Below are 23,265 nucleotides of genomic sequence, written 5' to 3'. Positions count from 1 at the left end.
GGAGCAGCTGGTGTGTCTGCTTGTGGCCTTGGCCCCTGCGCTGTGGCTCACGTGCCTCCTGGCCCCTGTGGAGTTGTCCCTGACTGCACTGTTGGACAAAGAAGGAAAGGGAGGTGCAGGGTCAGCCTTGGAGAGATTGCCTTGCTTCTACCTTCAGCTCCTCCTGTTGGGTTGACAGTGAACATTGCGTTCATTGACTAGTAACAGAAGTGCAACCAATGGTAATTCTGCTGGAGCACTTACAGTTTCACCACCCTGGAATGGAGAGGAGCAAAGGGGGGTGTCCATCCAAGTCTGGGTGGGAGGGGTGAGGCCCCAGAGGTGAGTGAGGGACCCAGGAGCAAGTGATGGAGGCAGATCTTGGAAGAGAATCCCTTCCTCTGCCTAGTGGGGGGACTTCTGACACACCCTGGACAGGTCTCGCCTGGTTGACGTCCCCTTGGAGAGTGGATCAGGGTTGGAGGACAGCTGGATCTGGAGGGGATGACAGCCTCTCTAGTTTAGTCTTTCTGGAAAGGGCAGTGAGGCCAGAGGGCCCCCCGCTGCTGGGCAGCCATCCCACTGCTCTCCCAGGCTCTGCTGTTTGGCCCAGTGGGGGCACAGCCCAGCCTGGGATGGAGGAGGAGCTTGGCACCGGTGGGGTGTGAAATCACATCAATTGAGCACTTACTACATGCTAAGCAACGTACTGGACACTAGTCCCCGACAACTGAGGGAGTGCATTCAATTCCCCTCTTTTAGGATGACACAACTGAGGCTTGGAGGGGCTAAGTGGGTTGGTCGAGGCCAGCTAAACCTAGTTTGCAATAATTCATCAGAAAGTGGAGGATCTTCTCCTATCCTGTCTCCCAAGAAGATGGGGGACTAGAAAGGGGTAAGAATGGATGGTTGAGCGACATTGTCCCCACTGCCCTCTCCACACATGACTACTGTATTCTCTTGGGTTTTTTTTTTTTAATTCTTATTCATTCTACATCCACTGAACAACCCCCATCCCTTCCCATCCCCTGGTAGCCTCCAATCTGCTTTCTGTCTCTACGAATTTGCTATTTGAGGTATCTCATGTCAGTGTCGTCATATACACTTGTTCTTAAGTTCCCTGCTTCTGCCACTCAGTCTAATATGAGTTTTCAAGGTTCATCCATGTTGCAGCAGGTCTCAGAGTGTCATTCTTATTTATGGCTGAAGAATGTTCCATTGTGTGTATGTACCACATTTTGTTTATAAATTCATATGTTGATGGATGCTTGAGTTGTTTCCACCTTTTAGCTATTGTGCTGCTGTGAGCAGTTATACAGGGGTCTGGAGGAGGCCCTGTTTTCATTTTTTTTAAAATTAAATACCGAGGTGTGGAATTGATAGACTGCATGGTCCTTCTATATTTAAGTTGTTGGGGAACCACCACACTGCTTTCCACAGTGGCTATACCCTTTTAATTTCCATCAACAGTGTACTAGAGTCTAATTCCTCCATAGCCTCTCCAACACTTATTTTCCTTAGTAAAAAAATAGCCATCCTTGTTAGTATGAAGTTTTTCTTCTGGTTTTAATTTATATTTCCTGCATTGCTTATAATTTTCTTTCCTTGTGATGTTTTTATCAGACTTTGCTATCAGGGTCATGCTGTCTTCATAGAATGAATTAGGAAGTTTCCCCTCCTCTTGAATTTTTTGGAAGAGTTATAGAAGAATTGATATTAATTCTTCAAATATTTGGCAGAATTCACCAGTAATGCCATCTGCTGGTGGACTTTTCCTTGGAGGAAATTTTTTGATTATTGACTCAGTGTCTGTATTTGTCATAGATTTGTTGAGGTTTTTATTTCTTCTTGGGTCAGTTTAGGTCATTTGTGAGTTTGCAGGAATTTTTCCAAATCTAAATTATATTATTTGTTGGTGTACAATTGTTCATAGCATTCCCTTATAATCCTTTTTATTTCTGTAAGTTCAGTAGTGATAAGACCATTTTTGTTATTTGTTCCTTTTCTCTTTTTTTATTTGTTAGCCTAGTTCACCAACTTTTAATTTTGTTGATTCCCTCAGATGTTTTTCTTTTCTCTCCAATCTAATCTTAATTATTGCTTTCCTTCTGCTAACTTCAGAGTTAATTCGCTATCTTTGTAGTTCTTAAAGATGTGGAGTCAATTGGTTGATGTGCGATCTTTTTCTTTTTTATATAAGGCATTCATAGCTATAGATTTTCCTCTGAGGATTACCTTCATTGTATCACGTAAGTTTTGGCATGTTGGGTTTTTGTTTTCAATCATTCTGAGAATTTATAAGAGAGAGTCTATGTTAGGACACAAGAAAGCCTCAATACATTTCAAAAGATTGAAATCAGACTAATACTAGGTAAATTCTCTCTGAACAATGCAATGAAGCTAGCTCGAAATCAATTAACAGAAGGAAAATCGAATAATTTACAAAATATGTGAAAAAAGCAATGTTGAGCATCCAATAGTTTAAAGATGATTCAAAAGTTAAATTAAAAAACTCTCAATATGAATGAAAACATAAACCCAATATGCCAAAACTTACGTGATACAATGAAGGCAATCCTAAGAGGAAAATTTGTAGCTATGAGTGCCCATGTGCACTTGAGAAAGATGTGTGTTTTGCTGTTGTTGAGTGAAGTGTTCTATATATGCCTGTTAGATCTAGGTGGTTTATGGAGTTGAGTCCTCTATTTCCATGGTGATATTCTGCCTCAATCTTCTACTCAGTACTGTAAGTGGTTATTGAAATGTCCTACTATTATTCTAGAGGTATCTATCTCTCCCCTTAATTCTGTCAATGTTTGCTTCATGTATTTGGGGGCCCTGTTAGGAGCATATATGTTTATAATTGTTACATCTTCTTATCGAATTGATGCTTTTATCAATAAATAATGTCCTTATTTCTCTCTTATAAAAAGTTTTTTGAATTAATGTCTATTTTGTCTTATATTAGTATAGCTACCCTGGCTCTCTCTGGTTATAATTTTAACTTGTAGGTTATTTTTTCCCCCTTCTTTTCACTTTCAACCTATATGGTTCTTTAGATCTAAAATGTGTCTCTTGGTACACGCGCCCCCACGCGCCAAGCGACTCGTACATCCACCTGCCTCCCCACAGGGCTCCGAGCAGAGGCGTCTTTCGCGCCCGCTGCGCTGCGCAGGCGCGCCCCGCCGCGCGCGTCCCGTCTCCTGGCAACAGCCTCTCTCCACTTTTTCCTTGTCCGCTGTGCCTTAACAGAGCGCGCATGCGCACGGCAGTCCCTCGTCGCGCCTTCCCTCGGCTCTGATACGCCTGCAGCGCGGTGCGCCCCTGTCCTCCGCGGTCGCGCGCGGTTCTGGACCCGCCGTTAGTCAGGCGGTTCCTCCCCGGCGCTGCTCGTTGGCGCTCGGAGTTTGGCGCGCTCTCCTGCGTTTGGGGGGAGCCCCCCCAGGTCTCTGGGGCAGAGCCAGCCTGTCCCGATGAAATAGACACTAGTGTTTTATAGCAGTTCTCAGATGGTCTTGATAGGGTATAAGCCTAGGCATTTCAAAAGAAAACTCACACTTTGAAGAGACACAATTCCTAGCATTGCCAGCAATCAAGTTGAAGAAACGTTTCTCCTACCTACAAAAGTACCTGAAAGCCACGTTGATATTTGTTCACCTGTCCCAATGGGATTTTCTCTTAGTAAATCTGCCCTCAGGTATCTGCTATGCGGATCGATTCGAAAGTGACCGATCACTTAATCACTTAATGGAACTGAGGAAAGCAGATTGGAACCAGTGACTCGGTTATTTCAAAACACCAAGAAGATAAGATTAGAAGACACAAACCAAGGAGACTTTACAAGGAGTAAAGAGACTGGCATGGGATCTCTTTCAGCAAAAGCTTAGGGTTCAGTGACATATATTAAAGAAAGTGATGAAGTAGAAATGACAGATGTGGAATGAACTTATCTGTACACATTACAAAGAAGCCAAATTGCTTTTGATTAAGAGAGGCTATTGAATGAAAACTCAACCTCATTAGGAAAACTTAATCAAATGATGGAAAACTACTGCTTACATTTCACTATGTATGAATCAATTAAGCTTTTTTTTTGAGGCTGCATATTCAAAAGACAGTTGCTTTAGGGAGAACGAGCCTTCCAAAATTCAAAACATATTTCTCTGTTATATTCTATCCTTCTAAAAACCGGAGTTTACTAACAGTATTTAAATGGCACCAAAACATACAATGTACTTATAATGCATTTCTTTAACAACTGATAGAAAAAACAGTTCCTAGACAGTTTGATAGCAGTATTTCACACTATTTCTGGGGTACCAGTTTTATATATTTCCAGTTTGGGAGTTTGCACTAGGGCACTCTAACTGCATTTTTGCATTTTTGTTCTGCAAAAGATCAGTGCAGATAAATTTGTAAATGACTGGTAAATTACGTTATCTTCATAAGCATCTTGTATTTTAAATCTTCCTTTAAAAATGTTTTTTCCCCACATTAAATCCATTTGAGTTAGAAAATAATTGTTCCCAGGTATAATAGTTTATCCTTCAGTTGCTATCATTTTATAACACCAATAATTGCTATCCTTATTAAAATATCTAGTAGTGTGAAATAGCAGTATTATCTCCAGCAATGTTAGATGAAATTAAAACTATTTTGGACAAAATAAAAAATAAAAAATAAATAAAATGTGTCTCTTGTAAACAGCATACACTTGGATCTTGCTTCTAGATTCATTTTGCAAATCTGCCTATCTATTGGAGTATTTAATACATTAACACAAGGTAATAACTGAAAAGACAAGACTTACTTTGGACATTTTGCTCCTTGCTTTTTGCATATCATATACCTTTTATATCCTGCCTTTCCTCCATTATTTCCATCCTTTTCATTTTTAAGTTCTATTGCAATGAGCCATTTGGAATGACCTCTCATAAACCTTTCTGTAGCTATTTTTTGTATTTTTGCCTTTGGTTGCCATGGGGATTGTATCTGATATCCTAAGTTTATTACAGTTTAGTTTGTATTGATATCAACTTAACTTCAATAGCTAGATATACTCTGTTCCTATATACTCCACTTCCCTCTTTCCATTTGATGTTATTTTGTGAGAATTATGTTTTTAAACAGTATCCTCAATGTATAATGTATTATCCTAAATATTTGTGGTTGTTTTATGCACTTGGGTTTAAGCTATATGAAAAATAAAAGACATTATTTCAAATGAAAAAAGTGGAAAATAATATTAGCGTTTACATTAACTCACGTAGGTATCTATAATGGAGGCCTTTATTTCTTTTTATAGCTTGCAATTAATGTCTTATATTCCCTCCCCTCAATATGTAAGACTCCTTTTAACATTTATTAAAAGGCAGGTCTATTGGTAATGGACTCCCTCAGATGTGATTTATCTGAGATATCTTCATTTCTCCCTGATTTTTGAAAGACTGTTTTTCTATTTATCATATTCTTGGTTGACAATATTTTTCTGTTAGCACTTTGAATATGTCATCCCACTAACTACTGGTTTCCATGGTTTCTAAGAAGAAGCCACAACTTAATCTCACTAAGGATCCCTTGTGCATGCTCTATCACTTCTTTCTTGCTATTTTTTAATTATCTTTTTTTAAAAGATACATAGATCACACAAAATATTACATTAAAAAGTATAAGAGGTTCCCATATACCCCAATCCCCCACCCCCATCCCCACTCCTCCCACATCAACAACCTCTTTCATCAGTGTGGCACATTCATTGCATTTGATGGATACATTTTGGAACACTGCTACACATAATGGATTATAGTTTACATTGTAGTTTACTGTCTCTCCCAGTCCATTCAGTGGGTTATGGCAGGATATATCATTTCCTACATCTGTCTGTGCAATATCATTCAGGGCAACTCGAAGTCCTGAAAATGCCCCTGTATTGCACCTCTTCTTCCATCTCCCTGCCCTCAGCAACTCCCGTGGCCACTGTCTCCACATCAATGATACAGTTTCTTCCATTGCTAGAGTCACAATAATTCTATAGTAGAATACCAGTAAGTACACACTAATCCATATTTTATTCCTCCATCCTGAGGACCCTGGGATGGCAATGTCCACTCCACCTCTCAATCAAGAGGGGGCTTAGGTAGTACATGGCTGATGGATGGGATTCTCCTGCTTGCAGTTGTATACTCTCTCGGTTCTCTGGTGTGGTGGTTGACCATACTCACCTCCCTGTTAGCTGACCTGGTTAGTCCAATGAACCAGAAAGTAGGTTTTGCCACTCTGCTGAGGCTCAGGGCCCAGCTGGCACATAAACAATCCAGAGATTCAAGTCTCCTGAGCATACACCAACCCCAGGGCCAACCACAAGTTCAGTAAAAGTGACGGAAGAGGCATGTGTAGAGAGGTCACATCTGAGTCCAACTCCATCACACTCTGGAGCACAAATTCCAAAGTACGGCCCACTGGCAAGGCACTGGACTCCAGAGCCATCTGTCACAATCGTAGGATCTGGGTGTCTCTGTAGCCCTCAGGAGCACCACTACTTGGGATTGTATCTACTTTGGCTGTCACTGAGATCCTGCTGAGATGTTCATAAAAACAACCCCTCTAAAGTCCTCCTGACTCATTTTGAAGTCTCTTAGCCATATAAACACAATCTGAGGGAGTGCTGAGTTCCCATTCCAGGGAACTCTGTCCCACTCCCCAATGGAGAAGCAGCAATCTCTTGCTCTTTTTAATATACTCTTTTTGTCTTTGGGCTTTGATGATTTCACTCTAATGTGTCTTGGTGTATATCTCTTCGAGTTTTTCCTGTTTGGAGATCATTGAGCTTCTTAGACTTGTATATTCGTATCTCTCATCAGATATGGGGAGCTGTCAGTCATTTCTCTAATCTTTTCCCCCATTCTCACACTCTTCTCTCTCTGGGACTCCAATGATGAGTCTATTTTCTCCATTGACGGTGTCCCACAGGTTGCTCAGGCTCTTTTCATTTTTTCTTTCATCTTTATACTCTTCAGACAGGATAATTTCAGTTGTCTTATCTTCAAGTTTACTGATCCTTTCTTCTGCATGCATCAATTGGCTGTTGAAGCACTGTCTTGAATTGTTCAATTGAATTATTGTACTTTTATGCTTCAGAATTTCTATTTGGTGCCTCTTTAGAGTTACTATCTCATTATTGAAATGATCACTTTGTTCATATATTGTTTCCCTGAAATCCTTTCATTCTTTCTTGATGATTTCCTTTACTTCATTGATCTGTTTAACTGAGTTATATATAATCTTTGATTAGCATTTCCAGTAACTGGACTTCCTCTGTTATATTTTTTGTTGAATTCTCTTTTCCTGTGACTGGGTCATACTTTCCTGTCTCCTTATTTTTTAATTTTTCTTGATAACTGGACATTCTGAGTATTATATTGTGGTCATTCTAGAAACCTAGTTCTTCCACTCCTCAGTCTGCCAGACCAAGAAAAAGAAAAGAAAAGGAGGGGAAAAAAGGAATGGAAAGAGAGAGAAAGAAAAAGAAAAAGAAAAAAAACTACAAAGAAACAAAACAACCCTGTGATGGTTAGGCTAATGTGTCAAGTCAGCTACGTAATGGTGCCCAGTTGTTTGGTCAAGCAAGCACTGGGCTAATTGTAATACAAAGACATTTCATGGACCTTGATCATCAGTAGTTCATTGCATAGATAGATGATTACTACTACAATCAATAAAGGAGATTGAGGTCAGCAATGAGTGATGTCTTATCCAATCAGTTGAAGGCCTTAAAAGGGAAGCGATTTCAGCATTCAGAGAGAGCATTCCCAGCTCTACTTTGGACAGCCACCATCTCCTGGGAACTCACAAGGAGCTTCATTGGAGTCCCTGGTTTGCAGCCTGCCCTGCAGAATTTGGGCTTTTGAATCCCCATGGTCATGTGAGAGAATTTTATAAAATTTCATACACTATTTACAGATATCTCCTGTCCATTCTATTGCCCTAGAGAACACTGACTAATACAGCTTGGTGCCAGGAGTGGTTCTTGAGGAACAGAATCTTAAAAATGGGATTTCTAAAGTAGTTCTGGGAGTTTTGCAATTGGCTCTCTACTCTGATTGGATTCAAGGACAATAATGACTCCCTTTCCAATAATCAAGAGGCCACTGACAGTCCATGGCAAGAGTTGGCAATAGAGATATACAAAATATCACCACTGGATTCAGCTATTTCCATGCTTAGAAGAGGCAAGGATCTGGATGAGAGTGTTTTCAACACCTTAACAGAGTTTTGTGGAGTCAAAAGGTACAATGATGTTGGTTGGTCATTCCTAAATACTCTGTATACAGTTACAAAAAAAAAAAAAAAAAGGAATGATTAAAGCTTCAAATTTGCAACATGATTTGAAAGTTTCTATGCATGCTCTGAAAGAAAACCTTATTTCATGCAGCCACAGACTTGAGATCTCTGAAAACCAGACCCAGAGTCTCATCGTACAAGTGCTGAGTTACAATGGAAACTAAAAGCTCAACCTCGCAGGGTGTCTGAGGGCAATGATTGGAAAAGAGTGGAATACTGAGGATTGAGTTGGAGACATATGGGTTGATAATTATGGTAACAGTGGGGACACTGAAACCCTAAATTCTGCTGAGACTTTGCCAGATATATCTGTAATGGTCTGCCCTGTGAAAACCACTAAGTGTCAAGCTTGTATTAGACAGCCTCTAGCCTGTCCCAGGAAGTCCAGACCTCTTCCCAGCCCTGAGGCAAACCAGCCAAATTCCAGCCTGCACTACCCAACCTCCACCCTGCCCTGAAGAGTCTGCGATCCAACCCCTGCCTGAAGAAATTAATCCTGTATCACCAGACAAAAATGAAAATGAATGTCCTGAAGTCAACAGCTTGCAAGACATTTCTAATCCTTCTTCTTATCCCCCCCACCACACCTCTTCTCTTCGAGACCTATTAAAAGACTAAAATCAAAACAAGTCTCCAAAGGCAAAAGTACAAAGTGTGACCCATGAGGAAGTACGCTATACTCTAAAAGAACTACCTGAGTTTTCCAATTCATATAGACAGAAATCAGGGGAATATGTGTGGGAATGGATATTAAGGATATGGGATAATGGCAGAATGAATATAAAGTTGGATCAGGGGAAACGGACTTTGGCCCAGTGGTTAGGGCGTCCGTCTACCATATGGGAGGTCCGCGGTTCAAACCCTGGGCCTCCTTGACCCGTGTGGAGCTGGCCATGCGCAGCGCTGATGCGTGCAAGGAGTGCCGTGCCACGCAAGGGTGTCCCCCACGTGGGGGAGCCCCAGCGCAAGGAGTGCGCCCATGAGGAAAGCCGCCCAGCGTGAAAAGAAAGAGCAGCCTGCCCAGGAATGGTGCCGCCCACACTTCCCGTGCCGCTGACGACAACAGAAGCAGACAAAGAAACAAGACGCAGCAAATAGACACCAAGAACAGACAACCAGGGGAGGGGGGGGAAATTAAATAAATAAATAAATCTTTAAAAAAATAAAAATAAAGTTGGATCAGGCTGAATATATTGATATGGGTCCACTAAGCAGAAATTCTGGATTCAATACTGTAGCTTGAGGGGTTCGGAGGGGATCCAACAGTTTATTTGGGTGGTTGGATGAAACATGGACCAAAAGATGGCCTAGGATGTCTAAGGTCAAGATGTCTGATTTACCCTGGTATACTGTAGAAGAGAGAATTCAGAGGCTTCGAGAGATTGGAATGCTAGAATGGATTACCATTTAAGACCTGTCCACCCAGGAAAGTCCAGGACACACCTTTAACCAGGACTGTGAGGAATAAATTTGTAAGAATAATTCATCTTCCCTGAAGAACTCTGTGGCTGCTTTTCTCTTTAACCCAGATATTACTGTGGGAATTGCTGTCACGGAACTAGCATCCTTCGACATTATGGGGATGATTGGATCTCTGCCTGGTGAAAGCCAAGAATCAGCAGTTAATCACCAAAGGCAAGATGGGTGTGGCTACCACAATGAAAGGCAGACTCAAAGCAGCAATCAAAAGAGTCTGAGTCACATAGAGCTGTGGTGTTGGCTAATAGAACATGAAGTATACCTAGAAGTGAAACACACGGGCAGTCTACAAAATTCCTACTTGATCTGTATAAGCAGAAGAGTTCTAGGCCGAGTGAACAAAACCTTAACTTGAACTGCAGATGCAGAGAATCATGGCCCCTAAATCAATTCCCAGACTTTACAGACACAGAGCCCTTGAATGAGGAAAAGCCCAGGTGCCCTTGGGGAAGGTACACTGGATCTCTGACTTGTGGAGTAAGGGCTATTATGATAGAAAAGGCCAAGTGGAATCCACTAGAACTGTCCCTACCTAGCAAAACAGTAAATAAAAAAGCAACACCAGATTCCTGGAGGGATTATAGAGATCAGTGCCACCAGCAAGTATTTGAAGGATTCAGGGGTGGTGATTTCCACCACCTCACCATTCAACACTCCTATTTGGCCTGTGCAGAAAACAGATGGATCTTGGAGGATAACAGTAGATTACCATAAACTTAACCAGGTGGTGCCTCCAATTGCAGCCACTGTCCCAGATATGATATCATTGCTTGCGCAAATCAACACATCACCTGGAATCTGATATGCAGCTATTGATCTGGCAAATGCTTTTTTCTCAATTGTCATTAGTAAGGACCACCAGAAACAGTCTCCTTGCAGCTGTCAAGGTCACTAATATACCTTCACTGTCCTGCCCCAGGGGTATATCAACTCTCTAGCTCTATGTCATAATATTGTACGTGCAGACCTTGATCATGTCTTTCTCCCACAAGACATCACACTGGTCTATTATAGTAATGATATCATGTTGATTGGATCTACTGAGCAGGAAGTAGCAATGAGTCTAGACTTATTGGTAAAGCACTAGCATGACAGAGGATAGGAGATAAATCCAACAAAAATACAGGGCCCTCCATCTTGGTGAAATTTCAGTGGTGTGGGGCTTGTCAAGATATCCCTTCTAAAGTGAAGGATAAGCTGCTGCATCTTGCCCCTCCTATGATCGAAAAAGAGGCACAATGCTTATTTGATCACTTTTGGATTTTGGAGACAACACATTCCTCTCACCCATTTACCAAGTGGCCAGAAAGGCTGCTAGTTCTGAGTAGGAACCAGAATAAGAGGAGCCTCTGCGACAGGTCCAGGCTGCTGTGCAAGCTGCACTGCCACTTGGGCCATAAGATCCAGCACATCCAATGGTGCTAGAAGTGACAGTGGCAAATATACATGCTGTCTGGAGCCTTTGGCAGGCCCCTATAAGAGAATCACCATGCATCCACTTAGGATTTTGGAGCAAAGCCCTACCATCCTTTACAGATAACTACTTTCCTTTTCAGAAACAACTTTTGGCCTGCTACTGGACTTTAGTAGAGGCTGAATGCTGAATCATAGGCCACCAAGTTTCCATGAGACCTGATTTGCCTATCATGAGCTGGATATTGTCTGACCCATCAAACCATAAAGTTAGACATACACAACAGCACTCCATCATAAAGTGGAAGTAGTATATACAAGATAGGGCTCTAGCAGGTCCTGAAGACACAAGTAAGTTATATGAGGAAGTGGCCCAAATGCCCACAATCACTCTTTCCATGTTACCTTCTCTTTCTCAGCCCACAACAATGGATTCTTGGGGAGTTCCTTACAATCAGCTGACTGAGGAAGAGAAAACTCAGGCCTGGTTTACAGATGATTCTGCACAATAGGCAGGTGCCACCCAAAAAGCTGCAGTACTGCAGCCCCTTTCTTTCTTTTTTTTTTTTAAAGATTTATTTATTTATTTAATTTCCCCCCCTCCCCTGGTTGTCTGTTCTTGGTGTCTATTTGCTGCGTCTTGTTTCTTTGTCCGCTTCTGTTGTCGTCAGCGGCACGGGAAGTGTGGGCGGTGCCATTCCTGGGCAGGCTGCTCTTTCTTTTCATGCTGGGCGGCTCTCCTCACGGGCACACTCCTTGTGCGTGGGGCTCCCCCATGCGGGGGACACCCTTGCGTGGCACGGCACTCCTTGCGCGCATCAGCGCTGCGCATGGCCAGCTCCACACGGGTCAAGGAGGCCCAGGGTTTGAACCGCGGACCTCCCATATGGTAGACGGACGCCCTAACCACTGGGCCAAAGTCCGTTTCCCTGCAGCCCCTTTCTGAGATGTCCCTGAAGGACCACGGTGAGGGTAAATCTTCCCAGTGGGCAGAACTTGGAGCAGTGCACCTGGTTGTTCATTTTGCTTGGAAGAAGAAATGACTGAAGGTGACTTTATACACTGATTCGTGGACTGTTGCCAATGGTTTGGTTGGTTGGTCAGAAATTTGAAAGGAATATGATTGGAAAATTGGTGACAAAGAGGTCTGGAGAAGAGGTTTGTGGATTGACATTTCTGAATAGGCAAAACAAACAAACAAACAAACAAACAAAAACAAACAAACATGAAAATATTTGTGTCCCATATGAATGCTTACCAGAGGGTGTCTTCAGCAAAGGAAGATTTTAATAATCAAGTGGTTAAAATTACCTGATCTGTGCCTCGCACTCAGCCTCTTTCCCCAGCCACTTTTGTCATTGCCCAATGGACTCATGAACAAGGTGGCCATGGTGGTAGGGATGGAGGTTATGTATGGGCTCAACTACATGGACTTCCTCTCACCAAGGCTGACTTGGCTACAGCCACTGCCGAGTGCTCAGTCTGCCAGCAGCAGAGACCCACACTCAGCCCCTGATATGGCACTATTCCCTGAGGAGATAGGCCTGCTACCTGGTGGCAAGTTGATTATATTGGAGCCCTTCCATCATGGAAGGAGCAGTGATTTGTTCTAACTGGAATAGATACATACTCCAGATATGGCTTTGCTTTCCCTGAACATAATGCTTCTTCCCATACTACCATCCATGGATTTACTGAATGTCTTATCCACTGTCATGGCATCCCATATAGCATTGCTTCTGATCAAGGAACCCACTTCACAGCAAATGATGTGGGGGGAATGGACACGTGCTCATGGAATTCACTGGTCTTACCATGGTCCCCATGATCCTGCAGCAGCTGAATTGATAGAACAGTGGAATGACCTTTTTTTTTTTATTGACTTTGTAATAATATTACATTAAAAATATATATATATGTGAGGTCCCATTCAACCCCACCCCCCCACCCCCCCTCTCCCCCCCCAACAACACTCGTTCCCATCATCATGACACATCCATTGGATTTGGTAAGTACATCTTTGGGCACCTCTGCACCTCATAGACAATGGTCCACATCATGGCCCATACTCTCCTCCATTCCATCCAGTGGGCCCTGTGAGGATTTACAATGTCCGGTGATTACCTCTGAGGCACCATCCAGGGCAGCTCCATGTCCCAAAGACACCTCCACCTCTCATCTCTTCCTGCCTTTCCCCATACCCATCGTCCACCATGTCCACTTTTCCCAATCCAATGCCACCTCTTCTATGTGGACATTGGATTGGTTGTGTCCATTGCACCTCTATGTCAAGAGGAGGCTCAGATTCCACATGGATGCTGGATGCAATCCTCCCATTTTCAGTTGTAATCACTCTAGGCTCCATGGTGTGGTGATTGTCCTTCTTCAACTCCATCTTAGCTGAGTGTGGTAAGTCCAATAAATCAGATTGTAGGTGCTGGAGTCTGTTGAGGCTCAGGACCTGGCTATCACATTGTCAGTCCAGAGATTCAAATCCCCTAAATATATCTTAAACCCCAACATTAACTGCACCTCCAGCACATTAGCATGAAAGTCTTATGAAGGGAGATCCCATCTGAGTCCAGATTCATCACACATAAACACCATTTCCAAAGAGGGGCCATCTGCCCTGGTAGTTAACCCCATCGGCCATGACCATAACTCCCATGGGTCTCTTTAGCCTTCAAAGGAACCAATATCTGGGGGTTGTATCTGCTTTATCTGTCTCTCTGACTCTGCTCAGTTGTGCATGAGGGCAATCCTTCTGCCAGCCTCCAGACTCTTTTTTAGAAACTCGTAGTCATATAAACTCATTTCTCCTTTCCATTTCCCCCTTACTTTAGGTCAAACAGCATTTTAAAGTCATGTTATTTTATGTAGACATGGATATTCTGCTGATCCACATTGAACCTTCCGTATAAGGTCCTTTTCCAGTTGCATCATCAGTTGGTAGTTGATAGTGGTCCCTCGTTGCCAGGGTGGCTCATCCCCGGGAGTCATGTCCCATGCTGGAGGGAAGGCATTGCATTTACATGCTGAGTTTGGCTTCGAGACTGGCCACATTTGAGTAACATGAAGGCTGACAGGAGGAAATTCCCAGGCACAATGTTGCTCTAGGCCTTGTTCTTATTTTAGGTTTATCAGCTCACAAGCATAGTCATTAGCATCAGGGGCTCACTGTTGAACCCTCACTCCCTCCCGGTCCCCGCCGCTGTACCTGGGAGACTGTCGCTGCTCCCCTAGGGACCACGACAGAGCACCACTGGCCAGGAACCCAGTACCCCCCGTGCTGTGGTTTTTAATTGTTGCCACTATGAGTATATCCAATCATTACCATGCACCCTGGACATATGTTCTGTACAGCTCCCTGTCAGCCATATATCACCTGTCATTGGTATCCCATACCAGTATCCCTCCATTGCCATTGTTGAAACACTCTGTGATCCAGAACTCCCCGAAATTTGAAGCCCAATATAATGTCATGGTCCCTTACTAGGGAATGGCATATAGCGATGGGTTTAAAGGATAGATAAAGAACTTGGATAAAGTTAGATAAAGAACTTAGATAAAGAATGTTGATTTGAAAAAATTCCACATCCTATCCTTTTTTTTCCCCCCCTAATTATTCAGCATTTCTTCACAGGAGTCCTAGACCACAGCAATGCATATATATAATATACAGCACTCCCACACATCCACCAGAAAACCTTTTCCCTTCCACAGTGATACTCTTACACCCTATTCATATCATATTTACTTAAGGTGATGTACAGAGTCTGAGATATTAGCTTTCTAACAAGGTAACATGTGTGCTTACATTATGGTGCATACTTTAGGATACACAGTTCTTTACATTTTTAGTTATCCTATGTTTTACATTATGGTTTACATTATCAGTCTGTCATCTCCTATATGTTATGGTGTAATATTACATGTTTTATATCCATCCTTGTGTACTCTCAAGAAACTCCTCTCTTGCCCCCCATTTACTTTGGTTCCACACATTTAACGTCCATTTTCCCTTCCACCTTGGTGCCCACAGTGACAGCCAACCTCCGTTTCCTGAGGAGCCACTTCCAGATATAGATGGAATAGTGTTCAGGGCCTAACTTGCTCAACTGCCCCAATGCCCTGGGAGCCACCCTTTCTCTCGAGGGATACAGTTCCCTCTATTTGATGTCATTAGTCCTCCCCAGGATGTGGGTCCACCCCCACTCTCACTACTTGGGTTTCTACCCCATGGTGTCACCCACTCTGGCAGAATGAGCATTTAGACATTCCCCAGGAGCCCGTCCTGCATCAGACCCTCCCCTCCGAGCATTCTAAACAGGTAACCCTCTTTATTATATTTTGATATGATTTTCTCGGCATTTTACTCTCCACCACCTCCTGACCCTCTCCTGTGTTCGTATGCTACCCCTCCCTCCCCCTACTTTTGGGCAACGTTACCCATCCGTCCCTCCCCAGCCACCCTCAAACCCGTAAAGCCCCAACCAAAGGCAACCCCTTGCCCCCCTTTTATCTCTTCTTTGTGTTCATACTTACCACCATCTCGTCTTAAATTCCACCCCTGCAGACATCGGCTCATATCCTTCCTCCACCCTCCGATTTCCTATAAGCCTATCGTTCAGTCTCTTGCTATCTAGGGCAGCTTGTTTATTTCATATCATTGAGGTCATGTAGTATTTGTCCTTCAATGTCTGGGTTGCTTCACTCAACATAAGGTTCTCAAGATTCATCCATGTTATCACATGTGTTTGTAGTGTGTTTGTTCTTACAGCTGAGTAGTATTCCATTGTGTGTATATACCACATTTTATTGATCCACTCATCTGTTGATGGGCATTTGGGTTGATTCCAACTTTTGGCAATAGTGAACAATGCTGCTATGAACATTGGTGTACATATATCAGTTTGTGTCCTTGTTTTCAGTTCTGCTGGGTATATACCCAGCAGTGGTATTGCTGGGTCATATGGCAAATCTATGGCTAGTTTTTTGAGAAACCGCCATACTGTCCTCCAGAATGGTTGGATCCTTCTGCAGTCCCACCAGCAGTGGATGAGTGTTCCCCTTCCTTCACATCCTCTCCAGCACTTGTATTCTTCTGTTTTTTTCATAGCTGCCAATCTTATGGGTGTAAGATGGTATCTCATTGTAGTTTTGATTTGCATTTCCCTGATAGCTAGAGATTTGGAACATTTTTTCATGTGCTTTCTTGCCATTTGTATTTCTTCTTCGGAGAAGTGTCTGTTTAAGTCTTTTTCCCATTTTTTAAATGGGTTGTTTATCTTTTTATTTTCAAGATATAGGAGTTCTTTATATATGCAAGTTATAAGTTTCTTATCAGATATATGATTGCCAAATATTTTCTCCCACTGTGTGGGCTCCCTTTTTACTTTCTTGACAAACTCCTTTGAGGTGCAGAAGGCTTTAATTTTGAGGAAGTCCCATTTATCTATTAGTTCTTTTGCTGCTCGTGCTTTTGGTGAGATATTCATAAATCCATTTCCTATTACAAGGTCCTGTAGATGTTTCCCTACACTGCTTTCTAAGGTTTTTATGGTCTTGGCTCTTATATTTAGGTCTTTGATCCATCTTGAGTTGATCTTTGTATAAGGTGTGAGATGGTAATCCTCTTTCATTCTTCTACATATGGCTATCCAGTTCTCCAGACACCATTTGTTGAATAGGCCACTCTCTCCCAATTGAGAGGGTTTGGTGGCTTTATCGAATATTATGTGGCTGTATATGTGAGGTTCTATATCAGAGCTTTCAATTCGATTCCATTGGTCTATGTGTCTCTCCTTATGCCAATACCATGCTGTTTTCACCACCGTAGCTTTATAGTATGTTTTGAAGTCAGGTAGTGTGATTCCTCCAATTTCGTTTTTCTTTTTCAGTATGTCTTTGGCTATTCGGGGTCTCTTTCCTTTCCAAATAAATTTCATAGTTAGTTTTTCTAGTTCCTTAAAGAAGGCTGTGTTGATTTTTATTGGGATTGCATTGAATGTGTAGATCAGTTTTGGTAGGATAGACATCTTAATAATGTTCAGTCTTCCTATCCATGAACAAGGAATAGTCTTCCATTTATTTAGGTCTTCTTTGATTTCCTTGAACAATCTTGTATAGTTCTCATTGTATAAGTTCTTTACCTCTTTAGTTAAATTTATTCCTAAGTATTTGATTTTTTATTTACTATTGTGAATGGTATTTGTTTCTTGATTTCCTCCTGATCTTGCTCATTATTGGTGTACAGAAATGCTACTGATTTTTGCGCATTGATCTTATACCCTGCGACTTTACTAAACTCATTTATGAGTTCTAGAATCTTCGTTGTAGATCTCTCAGGGTTTTCTATGTATAGGATCATGTCATCTGCAAATAATGAAATTTTGACTTCTTCCTTTCCAATTTGAATGCCTTTTATTTCTGGTTCTTGCCTCAGTGTTCGTGCAAGTACTTCTAAGACAATGTTAAATAGGAGCGGAGACAGTGGTCATCCTTGTCTTGTTCCTGAGTTTAGAGGGAAGGAGTCTAGGATTTCTCCATTGTAAACAATATTGGCTTTAGGTTTTTCATATATACTCTTTATCATGTTCAAAAAATTCCCTTGTATTCCAATCTTTTGGAGTGTTTTTATCAAGAAAGGGTGCTGTATTTTGTCAAATGCTTTTTCTGCATCAATAGATATAATCATGTGATTTTTTTCCTTCAATCTGTTTATATGGTGTATTACGTTGATTGATTTTCTTATGTTGAACCATCCTTGCATACCTGGGATGAATCCCACTTGGTCGTGGTGTATAATACGTTTAATGTGTTGTTGAATACGATTAGCAAGTATTTTGTTAAGTATTTTTGCGTCTAGGTTCATTAGAGAAATTGGTCTGTAATTTTCCTTTCTTGTGATGTCTTTGTTTGGCTTTGGTACTAGGGTAATGTTGGCATCATAGAAGGAGTTGGGTAATGTTCTTTCTGTTTCGATGTTTTGGAATAGTTTCAGCAGGATTGGTGTCAGTTCTTTCTGGAATGTTTTGTAGAATTCACCTGTGAAGCCATCTGGCCCTGGGCTCTTCTTAGTTGGGAGATTTTTGATAACTGATTCTATCTCTCTGCTTGTGATTGGTTTGTTAAGATCATCAATTTCTTCTTCCGTCAATATGGGCTGCTTATGTGTTTCTAGGAATTTGTCCATTTCCTCTAGATTGTTATTTTTGTTGGAATATAGTTTTTCAAAATATCCTCTTATGATAGTCTTTATTTCTGTGGGGTCAGTGGTGATATCGCCTTTCTCATTTCTTATTTTGTGTATTTGCATCTTCTCTCTTTTTTTCTTTGTTAGTGTTGCTAAAGGTTTGTCAATTTTGTTAATCTTCTCAAAAAACCAGCTCTTGGTCTTGTTTATCTGTTCAAGTGCTTTCTTATTTTCTATTTCATTTAGTTCTGCTCTTATCTTTGTTATTTTCTTCCTTCTTCTTCCTGTTGGGTTACTTTGTTGTTGTTTTTCTAATTCCTTCAAATGTGCAGTTAGTTCTTCAATTTTTGCTCTTTCTTCTTTTTTGATATATGAATTTATGGCTATAAACTTCCTTCTCAGTATTGCTTTTGCTGCATCCCATAAATTTTGGTATGTTGTGTTATCATTATCATTTGTTTCAAGGTAGTCATTGATTTCTTTTGAGATTTCCTCTTTGACCCACTGTTTTTCTAAGAGTGTGCTGTTTAATTTCCAAATCGTGGTGTGAAATCTGGGCCTCTGTCCCTTGCAAATCTCCAGCTTGACTCCACTGTGGTCAGAGATAATGTTTTGTATGATTTCAATCTTTCTGAATTCGTTCAGCCTTTCTTTGTGGCCTAGCATATGATCTATCTTGGAGAATGATCCATGTGCGCTTGAGAAAAATGTATATCCTGCTGTGTTTGGGTGTAGCGATCTATATATGTCTATTAGATCGAGCTCCTCTAATATACTATTCAGATGTTTTGTTTCTTTGGTGATTCTCTTTTGAGATGTTCTGTCCAGAGTTGATAGTGGTGTATTAAAATCCCCCACTATAATTGTAGATGCATCTATTCTTTCACTTAGTTTTTCCAGCGTTTGCCTGACGTATTTAGAGGCACCCTTGTTAGGGGCATAGATATTTATGATTGTTCGATCTTCTTGACAGATTTTCCCTTTCACTAAAATGTAGTATCCTTCTTTGTCTCTCACAATTGTTTCACATTTAAAGTCTATTTTGTCTGATATTAATGTAGCTACTCCTGCCTTTTTTTGGTTATTGTTAGCTTGTATGATTGTTTTCCAGCCATTCACTTTCAATCTCCATGCGTCTCTGGGTCTAAGATGTGTCTCTTGTAGACAGCATATGGATGGGTCATATTTCCTTATCCAATGTCCCAGTCTGAATCTTTTGATAGGTGAGTTTAATCCATTGACATTCAGTGTTATTACTATCAAGGAATTATTTGTGTTAGCCATATTTTGATTGGATTTGTGTTTGTCATATTTTGTTTGTTTATTTTTTTTGTCTTTTTTGTTGTTGTTGTTGGTCTTATACTCTCCTCCAACTTTGCCTTTCATGTTTTTTCCTTTCTTCCTGCAGAACTCCCTTTAGAATTTCTTGAAGGGGAGGTTTCTTGTTGGTATACTCTTTCAGTTTCTGTTTGTCTGTGAATATTTTGAACTCTCCATCATGTTTGAATGCTAGTTTAGCTGGATAGAGTATTCTTGGTTGGAAGTTTTTTTCCTTTAGTACCTTGACTATATCATACCAATGTCTTCTTGCCTCCATGGTTTCAGAAGAGAAATCAGCACTTAATCTAATTGAGCTTCCCTTGTATGTGATGGTTTTCTTTTCTCTTGCTGCTTTTAGGATTTTCTCTTTGTCTTGAGCCTTGGATAATTTGATAAGTATATGTCTTGGGGTGGGCCTGTTGGGGTTTATGACTTGTGGAGTGCGCTGTGCTTCTTGGATATGTACCTCTGTCTCTTTCAGTAGATTTGGGAAGTTTTCAGCCATTATTTCCTGCAACACTCCTTCTGACCCCTTTCCCTTCTCTTCACCTTCTGGAATGCCTATAATACGTATGTTTGAGCATTTTGCATTGTCATTCAGGTCCCTAAATCCTAATTGGATTTTTTCTATCTTCTTATTGACCCCTTCTACTATCTGTTTGATTTCTGATGTACTGTCTTCCACATCACTAATTCTCTGCTCTGTCTCTTCTAGTCTGCTGATATTTGCTGCAAGTGTATTTTTGATTTCTTGAACTGTGGTGTTCATTCCCATCATATTTGTTATGTTTTTGCGTATGTCTGCAATTTCCCCTCCAAGTGATGTCTTCATGTTGTTAACCTCTTTCATTACTGCATCAAATTTGTCGGTGATAAATGTTCTGAGTTCTTTCATTGCTTGTGCCAAGTTTTGCTCCCCTTCGTGATTATTGGTTTGTTGATTGGATTCAGTCATGTTTTCCTGATTATTGGTTTGGTTTGTAGATTTTTGTTGCTTTCTGGTCATCTCTTTATTTTGATGAATTTAATCAGTTCCTTAGCTTCTTTGTCTGCTTTTGGAGGTTAATTAGTTGTTATTTTTGCATAGGTGTTATATCTTCTCTTTGTCACTTTTTTCTTCTTATTCTAGTTACTTGTTGTTGGTTAAGTTCACTTTAGAGGAAAGTATTAGTGTTGGGGAAAGGCAATTGTGTAAGCAAGGGAAAAGTGTAAAGTAGTATTGGTAATGTATGTTAACAAAGCAAGAATATGAGATCTGGGAGGATGGAGGTTAGATTCATGTAGATTGTATAGAGTTATAGCTGTAGGTAGAGTACCTTTTATGAAGTAGATGACTGAATATGGGCGGAATATGGTATGAACTACAAAGCTATTGTTTTCATGAGAGAGGGAAAAAGAAAAGAAAGGTAATAGTTTCAAGAGTGGATAACAGACAGAAAACAGAACAAAGGCATTAGAAATTAAGAGTTAGACACTTTGTGGATCAAAGAACGGGAGGTGGGGGGTGGAATATAGGAGAGACAGTAGATGATAGTGGATATCAAGATGCAGGGGAAGGGGGATAGTGTAGGTAGCCTAAATCAGTTCACACAGAAATGAGGCAGTGGAGGATGTTAAAACCCAGCAAATGTGAGGTGTTCCCTGTAGCACCTATTGTGTACCTGAATTAAAATAAAATAAGTGGAAAATGAGGGACAAGAGGGAAAGAGAAAACCGAGAAAGAAAAAAAACCTAATTATAATAAAGAAAAAAAGAAAGACAAGAAGAAAGGAAGAAAGAAAAAGAGGATAGGCAAACGGTGGGGAACAGATAGGGGGAAGAGAGATACAGGTATACACGTGTCACAATTGCAACACTATCTAAAACAACAACCAAAAAAACCCCCTAAATAACTGTATAAAAAAAAAGGACTTTGGGGGACACGCTAGGAGAAAAGACTAGGGGATAATGCAATATTAGCAATCAGGGCGTCAAAAAGAGTAAAAAATAAGATAAAGTGAAAATAAAAACAAAACAATATGAACCAATAAAGATAAAACGCAAACATTAAGGTCCAGGGCACTCATGGACCCCAGGTAGACCCCAGGGCATGATGGATTCAGGGGTGGAAAGTCTGAGACACTGAAGACTCAAGAGGTGTGAGTCTGGGGTGTGGACCGCCAGAGTCCAGGGGACCCAGACCTGGCAACCTCAAATCTGGTCCACAGAAAGCTTAGGAGCCCCGCAGTGCAACACAGCCTTCAGGGATCCCCGTAGCTGGGTGCCAGCCCCGTGGGGGAAGCCAGATCCGCGAATTCTATATTGAATGTCTGATCCCTGAAATTCACCTACTCCTCAGGGTTTCAGTCTTTGGACAGCTCCCTCCCTGTGCTCCCACGCAACGGCCACTTGAGGGCGCCTCTACACCACGGCCAGTTCAATGACCCAGATCCCAAGCCCCACCGGGTGGCGTGGGCTTCAGCTGGAAACTCCGAAAACAGACTCTAAGATCTGAAATCCCAAACTTCGCAAAATATTCCCCAATCAGCTTCCAGATGTGTCCCCCTCCCTCACTGCACCCTACAACAGTCTCCCAATTGTGTCCCCTTATTGCCCAAAATCCAATTCCGTTGCAGATCGGCAGCCAGACCTGTGGGGATGGGGCTCCTGGCGGAAGCGCAACCCCCCCTGTCCGGCAACCAAAACGTCCCCCGCTTCACAACAAAGCACCGTCTGTCTCCCCAAATCGATCTGCAAAGGAGTCTTGTCCCAACAATCCCTCACCAGCCAGCCCAGTATCCGCGAATTCCTCAGCACCGCAAAGCCTCCAGAAAAAGGAAAAAAAAAACAAAAACCCTGGCCGCCGCGGCTCCGGAGCTGCAGGAGCGCCCGCTACCGCGTCTCCGCCCACCCCCGGAGGGAACTTCCCACGCCCAGCTGGGACCTCCGTTTATATATTATAGACGTATCCTCTCTGTTACCTTCCCACCGAATTGACGTCCAGACACCTTCCAACCAGCCAAAATCCCCGAAACAGCGTGGTCCCAAAGAGCCTTCAACGCTGCCCAGCCGCCCCCTGCAGAGACACTACCAGGCAAGCTCACGCAGCCACCATCTTGCCTCTTCTTTCTCTGGAATGACCTTTTGAAGACTCAATCACAGCATCAACTAGGTGGCAATACCTTGCAGGGCTGGGGCAATGTTCTCCAGGAGGCTGTTTATTCTCTGATCACTTTATGGTGCTGTTTCTCCCACAGCCAGGATTCATAGGTCCAGGAATCAAGTGGTGACAGTGGGAGTGGCACTGCCCACTATTAATCCTAGTGATGCACTAGGAAAATTTTTGCTTCCTGTCCCTGCAACCTTAATCTTTGCTGGTCTACAGGTCTTAGTTCCAAAAGGAGGAGCAGTTCCACCAGGGAACACAACAATGTTTCCACTTAACTGGAAGTTGAGACTGCCACCTAGCCACTTTGGGCTCCTCTGAATCAACAGGCAAAGACGGGAATTACTGTACTGGCTGGGTTGGTTGATCCTGACTATCAGGGGAAAACAGGACT

General features: G+C 41.9%; 1 protein-coding gene across 1 annotated transcript in view; it reads left to right on the top strand.

The window, feature by feature from the left end:
- The window catches only part of LOC131278826 (anthrax toxin receptor-like), a 56,253-nt gene that overhangs the window by 803 nt on the left and 32,185 nt on the right, over positions 1-23,265 (top strand). The gene's annotated exons all lie outside the window — the stretch shown is intronic.

This window comes from Dasypus novemcinctus, chromosome 6 (genome assembly GCF_030445035.2).
Source record: "Dasypus novemcinctus isolate mDasNov1 chromosome 6, mDasNov1.1.hap2, whole genome shotgun sequence".
In the NCBI taxonomy this organism is placed as follows: domain Eukaryota; kingdom Metazoa; phylum Chordata; class Mammalia; order Cingulata; family Dasypodidae; genus Dasypus; species Dasypus novemcinctus.
This window is presented reverse-complemented; position numbering and strand designations above follow the sequence as displayed.